The sequence below is a fragment of the Dendrobates tinctorius genome, unplaced genomic scaffold (assembly GCF_039654945.1).
Source record: "Dendrobates tinctorius isolate UK_male_01 unplaced genomic scaffold, ASM3965494v1 ptg000022l, whole genome shotgun sequence".
NCBI lineage: Eukaryota > Metazoa > Chordata > Amphibia > Anura > Dendrobatidae > Dendrobates > Dendrobates tinctorius.
In genome coordinates this window covers 113,440,996-113,454,183 of record NW_027361690.1, presented here as the reverse complement: position 1 = coordinate 113,454,183, position 13,188 = coordinate 113,440,996, and positions in this window count along the sequence as shown.

The window sequence follows — 13,188 nt, the reverse complement described above, 5'->3', positions numbered from 1 at the left end:
GTTTAGAAACATAATAAATGTATATTTTTCTTTAATACTTTCAGATTAAGACTTCAGTGTCAGAAATTGTATTCCTTTTTAATCCTTGGTAGAAATAGTCCTATTCAATTGTCTTTCATTTCGCAAGTCTTTTTTGTCACTAAGGAACTATCTACTAAATTGATCTAGACATTTAGTAAGGGACACTAAACTTAAAGGTGGCCACATTAGTCTAAAGTTACACCAAAGACATGAGCTGGAGCACATACAAGTGTAAGTTCAGTGTGTAAGTGCACATCCACACTGTGGCCATTAATAAACACAATCTAGGATAAAACAAAAATGAGCAAATACCCAGCAGTAAGTAAAGAAGTAGTAATAGTACATGTAAATAACATAGGGTACTTAGATAACACTGCTTTGATCAAAAAGGTGCACAAGCCATCTCACCGCGACAAGGTGCACCCAGTTGGGACAGTTCTATCTCTAGCAGTTTACCTCTCTAAGTTTCAGCAGTACTCAATAGTTGTGGTTGAGCAAGATCCAGGCCCAACTTCTCAAACATCCACCCGTGGAAAGCTATATAAACTTATGCACAGCCCAGAAACAGGAAGCCAACCCCCTGTATGCATAAAATACAAAAAAAAAACTGAAGAAAAACCAAAGACATGAGCTGGAGCCCATATTAGTTCAAGTGCAACGTGGCGGCCATTATCAAATACAACTTAGGATTAAAAAAATGAACAAATTCCCAAATAAAAATTAGTCAAAAATTAGTAAAAATGGACATTATCTGTAAAGAAGTTGAACGTGATTTTTTTTTTAAAATAATATCAAAATAATGTTTCCAGAATGATCTTTGAGCTTCGTCTGTTGTCATTCTTCTAGGGATGAATAATTCTTTGTGACAACATCAAACTTCCCATACTATTTTAGGGTTTCCATGCAACACTCCTGTTACTTTGTGCTTCATTAGTTTGACTTTCCAACAAATCTCCAAAATATCCCTCCAATGTAGAAGTGTCCAAGTCACCAAAGTTTTCCCAGTTGAATTTCCTGTTTTAGTCGTATCAAAAATTGGCACTAACATTTCAGCCCGAAAGGACCTTTTTCAAGCCACAATAAGAGATTCTCTTATCTTCGATATTTCAATATTTGACTGAGCATCATACTTGTATACCAACACCACGATACAATATTAAATGAACTACGGCAGGAAGCAGCCTCACTTGATGAAGGTGGAGGCAGCAAAGGTGCAAAATGCTGATGAAACAGTCGCTCACACGCCTGCCATTCATGGAGTGGGTGCTGCCAAGTATTATATATGCACACAGATGAGGCTTGTATAGGGCACCAGTCACACACAGTGTCCGACGTACAGCTATTACTGACGCCCATACTATTAAATAAGGAAGGTTGCCCAAAACTCTATGAGTGCACCCCAAAAAACAGACATCTCAATTTTCCAAGCCAACAGTTGAAACCTGATATTTCGGCCAAAATACACAAGCTCGCAAAGCACATCAAGGATAGTCTTTGTCTTGTGAGTCCCTACACTAAAATTTAGACATTTCAAAAAGCATCACACAAAAAAGGCAGACGTATTAACATCAAGACATGATAACTAACGCACTGTGGGATGCAGCAGCCCCGATGATAATGGCGGAGGCAGCACAGATACAAAATACTGACCAAATAACCACTCACTCGATTACCAATTCATGAAAGGCGAGGTCCCCAATATTATAAATGCACACGAATAAGGCTTGTATAGGGCGCCAGTCACACAGATGTATCACACATATTAGTGACACCCATCATATCGGATGAGGCAGGCTGCCTTTTATTGTATGTTTTTCTCTGATACACCACATTATTTCTGAGTCAAACATTTATGGCTGAAATCATGCCGCCAGTGTCTGTTATACACTGCCCACGGCTGCCAGTTGTCAAGTTCCCTTTAAAATGATGGTAAGGTTGCAACATGAGATGGAACATGACCAGCTTTTTTTTCTTGTGCGTTCCATCAAAGTCTAATAAAAAAAAAATACTGTGTGACTATAAAATTGGAGGCAAATGGAGATACAGAACGGATTAGGCATCAACATAATCATGGTGTGAACCTTTAATGCTCAGCTTAGTGTTCCCATTTTAATTAATCATTGCGGTGCCCTTCCGTCACCTGTTTCTAAGCTCCAAGTAGTAAGTCCTGCAAGTGGTATCTGGAAAATACACTAAGTACTGATCACATACTATTACCATGCCAAGGGAATTCTGGTTCCCAGCATATTGTTAGGAAATAGGTTGTTGGTTTCCAGTGCTGGATCTGAAAATATCAGGTAAGGGCAGTGTCACATCTCCATCAGGACCTACTCCAGGGATGTCTGTTTCTGTCACCAGGAATCGCTATATTCATTTTGCAAGTAACGCTGGTGATCCAAGAGATGTTGTAACCAGCAGCTCTGGTCTTGTCCAGCTACTAAGGTTAAGGGGACTAGGACCTGCAGTGCTGATTAGTCTGGCAGTATAGATGTGAGTGCTGTCCAGCTGGAGTAGTCAGCAAATTGGAAAGCATGACATCTTACTAAAGCTTCCAGCTTACTGCTGCAAACTGCCAGATGTAGCTTTATGTTTCTCTGCTTAAGTCCTGTGTCTCTGTTCCTATTTAGTGTATGTGTTCCCTGTTTTCACCTCAACTTGCTAATTGATGTTTCTCTAGCCTGATGATCTTGTACCTTTGTTGCTCATTTGGCATTGACCCGACTACCTGACCATTCTCTTGCCCTAGTTCACTCATCAAGGACAGCAACCTTTCCATGGAAGCAATTTAGTGGACCCTGTTTTAAGACAAGATCTCTGTAGAGGGGTTAAAGGATGAAGGCGGGGGTTCCTCTAGTGTCTGACAGGCAGGATGACCATGTCTGTCCATGGTGGCCTTTTTGGGCCTGTGACCTCTGAAAAAATTTAACAGGCAGTATATATTGTTTTGTGGTTTTCCAGTATATACAGTTGCCAGCAAGGCCATACAGATATGAATATTTGCTAAATATACAATTCCATCTCCCTTAGAATATTCCCATATGCTATGAAGCCAATAATCATTTTTCCCCTTGCACCAGGTGGTAGGTATAATATGGCATAGCTAAGCAATATTTCTGGTCATACAGTTGTAGCATAATATTTGCTTTCCATAAAATTAGAATCCATTAAAAAGAACACAACGCTTGCGACTAACTTTACATTTCAGGATTAGCACCAGCAGCGATACTCTGGGGAAGTGGTAAATCAACAATAATAGTCATATGTCCAATTCCATAACGATTTCTTCTATCAGGAACTGCCCGGAATCTAAAAGCAAAATGTAGTAAACAAATAAACTAGCTGCATAATTAAAGCCCACAAGCCACTCATGTAAAATACGGATCTGCATTCATGCAAATCTATCCTGGCATTAAAGTATCTTCTGTATAATCAACAAAACTTCTTTCCGAGCTTATTTTAAGAGAGCTAGGAGACAGAATATCAATTAGCATGTTAATGTCGTCCTGTCATTCATCCATGCGCCACATTAAAATCTTAAAAGCTTTGTAAAAAAATGTGGGAGATTTCTCCATTGTGTGGGAGGATGAATGGAGTTTTGAATGAGAGGTTCTAAATTGGTGAAAATTGGCTAAATAATATCTAAAATGATGAACTCAATAGAATAAATGTAGACACTTCCTTCCATTCCTTCCTCCACCTTATGGCATGGTGTATACTTGCTCAAATTACTGTACATGCACCGAAAAAAATTGATAGAGACATAGAGACGCCGCCGATACATATCATTCCATTTACAATATAGGCAATAGATGCTAATGCGCAGGCACAGATAAGAGGCAATCTCCAACGCACTTACAAAGATTTATAGTTTGTCTATAGCACCTACTAACAGGGCTGGACTGGCCATATGGCAATTCTGGCAAATGCTAGATGGGTGTTATGAATAGGTCACCGAGGAGGATGGCAGGAATAGGCTAGGCCACCAGGAAACCAGAAAGGATGGTAACTTAGCAGATTGCAGACCCCCAATTCTAACAACACAACTAGCAGTAGCCGTGGGGCGTTCCTAAGATGCCCTAGACGCCTCGGCACAGCCGGAGAACTAAGCTTAAAGCAAGAAAGGTGAAATCTAAACTGCCCCGGAGTAGAACCCCAAAGGAATAGACAGCCCCCAAACATATATAGTCGGTGAGACAAGATGAAGCACAAACACAGGAAGAAAATAGACTGAGCAAATGATGGGGCCCAAACAGTCTAGATAGGATAGGAAAAGAAAGACACTGTCTGCAATCATGCAAAATCCCTAAAAAATTCAACACGTCTGATGTAGAAAAAAACACTGAGGTCTCACAACCTCTCCCCCACTATATCAGCATTCTGGTGTGAACTGGCAGCAAAGCAAAAGAGACTAATATAACAGGGGACTGATCAAACTGACACAAGCTGTAACATATGGAGCAGGGTCCAGCACAGCCCAGCAGGGAGCACGCTGAACCCTCACAGCAAAGCATAAAGAGGCAAAACCAGATCAGATGCAAAGGATTAGCAAATGAACAGCTTAACTGAAAAATGCAGGATCAGGCAGGAGACAGCAGACCTCAAAATGCACAGGAAGAAACTAATCACCAGCAGCAACTGAGGGAAGCCTGCTCACTTATATCCTCCCAGTCAGTAACCCCTGATATCCAATCATTTAAAATTAAACATTGGGTCTCAGGACGCTCGGGCTCCACTCCACTTCTGATTGGAAACTAGTGCATAACCAAACCAAGGTCGAGCATTGCTTTCCCTTTATGCGGCTATTTTTTAGCCAATATCACTTTATTTCAATGCGCTTGGTCAAACATGATAGTCTGAGCGGTTGTTAGGGAAATATATGCACTTCTAAGGGATTTGATCAATAACATTGCATCAGCATGTTACATAGGCCAGATATTGTTTGTGGGCTTTTTGTGCAATTTCTCACAGGTAAATTAGATCATATATATTTATTATAACTGGCTGATATATGGTTTATACCATCTCTTCCTGTGTATATAGCATATGTGGCTTTAATATTGTTTTATTTTTCTGCTATTAATTGCCAATATTTGTATTTTTGGTATGTGCATTTATTCATGAATGTGAGCCAGTTTACATGCAAAACCTTTTATACTGTGGTATGCTATCTACATACATATTTGGTCTGTTATTGAGGTGTTTTTATGTGGAGGTGAAGTTATGAGGGTTTGGTTCTATTGTGAACCTACACTCACTGGCCACTTTATTAGGTACACCTGTCCAACTGTGTGTTAAGACTTAATTTCTAATCAGCCAATCACATGGCGGCAACTCAGTGCATTTAGGCATGTAGACATGGTCAAGACAATCTCCTGCAGTTCAAACCGAGCATCAGTATGGGGAAGAAAGGTGATTTGAGTGCCTTTGAACGTGGCATGATTGTTGGTGCCAGAAGGGCTGGTCTGAGTATTTCAGAAACTGCTGATCTACTGGGATTTTCACGCACAACCATCTCTAGGGTTTACAGAGAATGGTCCGAAAAAGAAAAAAAATCCAGTGAGCGGCAGTTCTGTGGCCGGAAATGCCTTGTTGATGCCAGAGGTCAGAGGAGAATGGGCAGACTGGTTCGAGCTGATAGAAAGGCAACAGTGACTCAAATTGCCACCCGTTACAACCAAGGTAGGCAGAAGAGCATCTCTGAACGCACAGTGCGTCGAACTTTGAGGCAGATGGGCTACAGCAGCAGAAGACCACACTGGGTACCACTCCTCTCAGCTAAGAACAGGAAACTGAGGCTACAATTTGCACAAGCTCATCGAAATTGGACAGTAGAAGATTGGAAAAACGTTGCCTGGTCTGATGAGTCTCGATTTCTGCTGCGACATTCGGATGGTAGGGTCAGAATTTGGCGTAAACAACATGAAAGCATGGATCCATCCTGCCTTGTATCAACGGTTCAGGCTGGTGGTGGTGGTGTCATGGTGTGGGGAATTTTTTCTTGGCACTCTTTGGGCCCCTTGGTACCAATTGAGCATCGTTGCAACGCCACAGCCTACCTGAGTATTGTTGCTGACCATGTCCATCCCTTTATGACCACAATGTACCCAACATCTGATGGCTACTTTCAGCAGGATAATGCGCCATGTCATAAAGCTCGAATCATCTCAGATTGGTTTCTTGAACATGACAATGAGTTCACTGTACTCAAATGGCCTCCTCAGTCACCAGATCTCAATCCAATAGAGCATCTTTGGGATGTGGTGGAACGGGAGATTCGCATCAGGGATGTGCAGCCGACAAATCTGCGCCAACTGTGTGATGCCATCATGTCAATATGGTCCAAAATCTCTGAGGAATGCTTCCAGCACCTTGTTGAATCTCTGCCACGAAGAATTGAGGCAGTTCTGAAGGCAAAAGGGGGTCCAACCCCTTACTAGCATGGTGTACCTAATAAAGTGGCCAGTGAGTGTAGATGTTTAAGTCACATGTGTGACTAATTTTTAATGTTTTTAACAATTGGGTGTTTAGTTGTTTGTGTCTAAATAAAGATTGCTACAAATTTTTGCTAAATCTTATGTTGGGTGATCCCCATTGTGTGGCCTATTCCTTTCCTCTCTCTCTTTAATCAGCATTGATTTCCAATCATTGTCGTCAGGTGGCAGACTTCTGTCAACATGGGAAGCTCCACTACCCGCAGTAACCACCAGAGGGAGCCCCGACTCAGAAGTCAGATCAAGAGAATACACAACAGATGGGCCTGTGCCAACTGTGGGCCTCTCCTTCACTCCAGAGACGTCCTATTTGTTCTATTTAGATTCCTGCTCTGGGCAGAGATTAACTCCAGTGGTGACCTGCCCTCCGCTTCAGCAGCATAGTGACAGCATGGTGACAGTTCTGCTCAGGTGAGGTCTGCAGATTATATGCACTTTCAATACCTAGCTACAGGACCCTGTAGGTTTGGATTTCATTTTCCCTTAATAATAAAGACGTTCATTTAAAAACTGCATTTTGTGTTTACTTGTGTTATCTTTGTCTAATATTTAAGTTTCTTTGGCGATCTGACATATTTAAGTGTGACAAACCTGCTAAGGAATTAGAAATCAGGAAGGGGCAAACACTTTTTCACATCACTGTATCTCAAAAAATCCATAAATCAAAAATCGACCAGTATAGCTCACATTCACTTCACATCAAGTGGGCCTCTGTGCTCTCAACGGCCAGGGCTGAATTTGAGTCCCAGTCTGACACTGCTGCATACAGTATCTGGTTGTCACCTTTCAAGACCATTCGACCTGATACAGTAAGATGACTATTTTAAAACAAATGCCATGTAAAAACCTAGAATAAAAACACTGAGCCAATGCCCTACAGAAAGTAAATGAACGGTAATACAACATGTAAAAATATAGGGTACTTAGTTGACACTATTTTCATCAAAAGTGAGTAAAGGCCTTCCCACCGTGACAAGGTGGACCCAGTCAAGATGGTCCCTAACTCTGGTATCTCAGCAGGTTTTGCTTTAGATCTTTGTGCTTTGTACATACAGGGAGTGGCTTCCCCTTTTTGGGCTGTGCATCTTGTCTTTCCACTTATAGAAACAGGTGTGTCAGCCCATTTTTTCAGTTTTGGTAACTGCGCTATACACAACAGTGAATTATCCTGTGGACAATATTATTCACCTGAGCAGGTAGAAGAATTCTCATGTCTGAGATGAGATGAGCGCTAAGGCTGATAACAGCATGTTTAAGCCAATAGTACATTGTTTAATCTGTTCATTGATTTGAAACACTTCTGGAAACTCATCAGTCCCCTTCCATGAGTTCACAGAAAACTCAAATGATGTTCAATGCTGTATACAGTTCAATTTCAGCTGCCTCTTCTTCCAGAGCAGATAATTACAGACTACAGAAGAACACTAAAAAGCGTGTTATAGATACATCAGGAGAATTTAAAACAGGACTATGGGACCTGTAGCTGCTCAGATTTCCTGCCCTTGCACATTGACAAAATTCTTAAAAAATGAATGGCAGATTTTGTAGTCCTGCTGGAGCTAGGGAGTCATAGGATGACTAAAATTCAAAGGAATAATAGCTGTAAAGTTAAAAAGTCTGTAATAAATCCATTGTTTCTCTTTGTCAAGTAGGGCCAGCTATAATAGCTCAGGAGTTCTCATCAAGTTCTCATTACTCTCAAAATAGGGGGAATAGAGAAAAACTTTTTGATCCTGGTGGGTCTCACCTTTGGGGTTCTGCAGCCTCTTCTCAATGGTCAAATGGAGCAGAGGTACACATGCTTGGCGTCTGCCCCATTCATTGTCCATGAGACTGCCAGAGATAGACAACTTTCTTTGGCAATCCCATAGATAATGAATGGGTCAAATGAAGAGGACAAATATGTGCACCTCTGCTCCCTTCAAGACAGAACAGTAGAGTCTTGTTCTCTGGGTTCCAGAGTTCCAGTCTTGGAACGTTGGGTGGAAAGGATCTTTACTATTGATTTTTGTAAATTAAAATTAGGAGAGGAACAGCAGAATTTTGATGAGAAAATATTCATTCACTTTTATCTTTTGTTTAGCTCATCTTGCTAATTGTGGTTGTGTTGATTAAGGACCCCAAACCACAAAGCCATCATAATTCTGCAGAGCTGATGAGCAGCAATGTCTCCCCGCACATGCTGGATGTGGAGAAGTTTATGGGCCTTTCACTGGAACAGAATCTAAATACATGGCAGAGAATTTTTCTACTGTGGTAGATTTAATTATTTTACGTAGAGTAAGCCTTCTTCACAGCTTGAACATCAAAGTAATACAGCTCCTACTGGCTTCTGCCATTGACAAGATGCAGCGGGATAGGCTCAGTTCCGCGGAAGGATTTTAATCACTACAGAAGCTTTTTGTAATCTCAGAACAATATCCAAGATAATAACAAAACACAAACTAAAAGGGGATTCTCACAGCGCCGCGGTCAGCTAATTCAGATTAAAATTTGTGTTCCTGGCAAAGATATGAGAAGTTTCTGTGTGGACAAAAAAAAAACATTTTACTGGAAATTTTGGGGGATTAAGAGCAATTTCTGCTACACACGTGAATTAAATTTTCAGCATTAGAAAGCGAAGTTAAGTTCAATAAATCCATCTGATTCTCTTTTCAATGTCCATCCAATAATCACCAGATACAGTATGGGTTCATAAAAGTTGGTATATAGTACTTCACTATTGTGGTGTTATTAAAATATATATATATATACTTAGGTATATGTACATATACAGTCATGGCCAAAAGTATTGACACCCCTGCAATTCTGTCAGATAATGCTCAGTTTCTTCCTGAAAATGATTGCAAACACAAATTCTTTGGTATTATTATCTTCATTTAATTTGTCTTAAATGAAAAAACACAAAAGAGAATGAAGCAAAAAGCAAAACATTGATCATTTCACACAAAACTCCCAAAATGGGCCAGACAAAAGTATTGGCACCCTCAGTCTAATACTTGGTTGCACAACCTTTAGCCAAAATAACTGCGACCAACCGCTTCCGGTAACCATCAATGAGCTTCTTACAATGCTCTGCTGGAATTTTAGACCATTCTTCTTTGGCAAACTGCTCCAGGTCCCTGATATTTGAAGGGTGCCTTCTCCAAACTGCCATTTTTAGATCTCTCCACAGGTGTTCTATGGGATTCTGGTCTGGACTCATTGCTGGCCACCTTAGAAGTCTCCAGTGCTTTCTCTCAAACCATTTTCTAGTGCTTTTTGAAGTGTGTTTTGGATCATTGTCCTGCTGGAAGACCCATGACCTCTGAGGGAGACCCAGCTTTCTCACAGTGGGCCCTACATTAAGCTGCTGTCATGTCGGACGCTGTTCACACCACAGCATCCGGCAGGCAGAGGTAGTTCCACCTCCAGCCACTATAGCCTCAGTGGCGCCGGTTTGATCTTCAGGCTCTCGGGGGTTAATCCTGCTGGAGACCAGGTTGGAAGGTTAGTCACGCCCACGGTCTTTAAATAGTCATACTGGCATATGGGCGTCGCCGATTATAGCTTGTGTTTCATACCAAGTGGTTCCGGTCTGGAGTGGAGGTGTTCAAGAGAGAGAGATTCATATCTGGTGTCGTATGATCCGTCGTTATCCTTTCTCCTTCCCATATTTGTGTTTAGTTGTGCCCTGTTCACATTACTGTTTATTCCTGTGTGTGTGCGGCGCAGTGCAGTTTAAGTTCTCCCTGTCTGTCATTATTTGTGTGGGAGCTTTGGTGGTGTGACTCCTCACTGGGTGGAGGGTGGAGGGTTAAGTGCAGGGCTGAGCAGGAGATAAGGAAAGGTCGGAGGCTCAGGCATTTGCACCTTCAGCAAAAACCCTGGGTTGAGGGTCAGACAGGGTTTCCCCTAGTAAAAGGGGACACCACAGGGGCCCCGGGTATTTCAGCCTTAGTTGAACTAAGCCCCCGTGACATTATAATCGGCCCACGTTTTTTCAGGAGTCCATGGATCCATTAGATTCCATAACCCGCCAGTTGGCGGCGCTGTCCATACAGGTCTCCGAGTTGAAAGGGGCAGTTCAGCAGCAGGGCCTGGTAGTAGCAAAGGTGCAAACGGCATCTGCAGGTATCGGTGCAGAGCCGAAGTTTCCGCTGCCAGAACGATTTTCAGGCGATCGCAGCAAATTTGTCGTATTTCGGGAGGCCTGCAAATTATACTTCCGCATGCGGCCAATATCCTCAGGTAATGAGGCCCAGCGAGTAGGGCTGGTGTTGTCATTACTGAGTGGTGACCCCCAAGCATGGGCATTTTCCTTACCAGCTGACTCTGCTACATTTCATTCGGTCGATAATGTTTTTTCTGCCCTCGGGCTCATTTACGATGACCCTGACCGACTGGCTCTAGCGGAATCTAAAATCCGCGCCCTCCACCAGGGGGAGCGCTTGGCAGAAGACTATTGTTCGGAATTTCGCCGCTGGGCTGTAGACACACAGTGGAATGACCCAGCACTGCGGAGCCAGTTTATTCATGGGGTATCAGGGATGGTGAAACAAGCCCTCCTGATGTATGAGACTCCGGCATCATTGGAGTCTGCCATGAGTTTGGTGATACGTATTGATCGCCGTTTTCGTCAGGGGGCACAGGAGACGCTACCTCTGGGGGAAAACAGAGGTGCAGGTGTGGTTGAAGTAGATGAGTCCCCTGAACCTATGCAGATTGCTGGCGTGGCACAGGTTCAGCCTCGCGCTCCGGGATTCCGGAAGCCCGGAGCATGTTTCTACTGTGGTAAAGGAGGTCATTATGTTAACGTTTGCCCAGTACTACCTAAGAGGGTCACACCGGCGGAAAACTGTTAAGCTCAGAGGGTATGGAGGAGACCCAACTGAGCGTATGCATATCCTCCATGATGGTATCTCAATGTATGCTCCCTGCCAAGGTTATTATCGCCGGCAGAGAGCTACCTATATCAGTGTTTGTGGATAGCGGTTCCGCCACCAATCTCATAGATGAGGAGTTTGCACACACCGCCGGGTTTAAGATCGAAAAACTTCCTCACCCCATACAGGTGGTGACCATTAATGCTGTTCCCCTCCCTCAAGGGGAGATTACTGAGTTTGTGGCAGAGGTGAAACTCCACATTGGGGTCCTACATTCTGAGTCGGTTACATGTAGGGTCCTCCGTAATCTCCCAGCTCAAATGGTCCTGGGTTTTCCATGGCTGTCCAGGCACAACCCGGTAATTGATTGGAAAACTCAGGACATAGTACAATGGAGTGGTTTCTGCCAAGACAATTGCTTGGCCACATGTGTGTCCGCCGTGACGCCCAGCCTGCCGGAGGCTTTGCAGGATTTCGCGGATGTTTTCTCTGAGAAGGGTTGCTCAGAACTGCCTCCACATAGAGCCTATGACTGTGCTATTAGGTTAAAACCCGGGGCCAAATTACCTAAGGCCAGGATGTTTAATATTTCTGGTCCTGAGAGACAAGCTCTGAAAGACTACATCGCGGAGAGTCTGAGCAAAGGTCACATCCGGCCTTCGTCCTCGCCTGTAGCCGCGGGGTTTTTCTTCATTGAGAAGAAAGATGGGGGGTTACGCCCGTGTCTGGATTTCCGAGAGTTAAACCAGATTACTATCCGTGATCCCTACCCAATGCCGTTGATCCCGGATTTGTTCAACCAGGTAGCGGGGGCGAAATGGTTTTCCAAGCTGGACCTCAGGGGGGCGTATAACCTCATAAGGGTCCGTCAGGGGGATGAGTGGAAGACGGCGTTTAACACTCCTGAGGGTCATTTTGAGAGTCTGGTTATGCCGTTTGGGTTGACCACCGCGCCTGCCGTTTTCCAACATTTTATTAATGATGTATTTGCTCATGTCCTGGGGAGATTTGTGATTGTATACCTGGATGATATCCTCATTTATTCTAGCGATCGGGACACTCATTTGGAGCATGTTAGGCAGGTGTTACAGTTGCTCCGGGAGAACCAGCTCTATGCTAAGCTGGAAAAATGTTTATTTTTTGTCCAGGAGTTGCCCTTTTTGGGATATATTGTGTCCGCAGCCGGTTTTAAAATGGACACCGCTAAGGTGCAAGCGGTGTTGCAATGGGAGAGGCCGGAGAGTCTGAAAGCACTCCAGCGGTTCCTTGGGTTTGCGAATTATTATAGGAAATTTATAAAACACTTTTCGACTGTCGCCAAACCGCTCACGGACATGACAAAGAAGGGTGCCGATCTGGCGAACTGGCCTGAGGTGGCTATACGTGCATTTGAGCGTCTGAAGAATAGTTTTGCTTCAGCCCCCATTCTGGTGCAACCAGACGTGTCTAAACCTTTTGTGGTAGAGGTTGATGCGTCGGAGGTGGGAGTGGGGGCAGTACTGTCTCAAGGCTCGTCCTTGAGCGAGATGCATCCATGCGCCTACTTCTCCAAGAAGCTGTCGCCGGCCGAACGGAATTATGATATCGGCAACAGGGAGTTGTTGGCCATCAAACTGGCTTTTGAGGAATGGCGACACTTCTTGGAGGGGGCGGCTCACCAGGTCACAGTTATCACCGACCATAAGAATCTGCTCTACCTGGAGTCGGCCAAGCGTCTGTCTCCTAGGCAGGCTCGCTGGGCATTGTTTTTTACTCGTTTCAATTTTCTTGTGACATACCGTCCCGGGGCTAAAAACACCAAGGCGGATGCT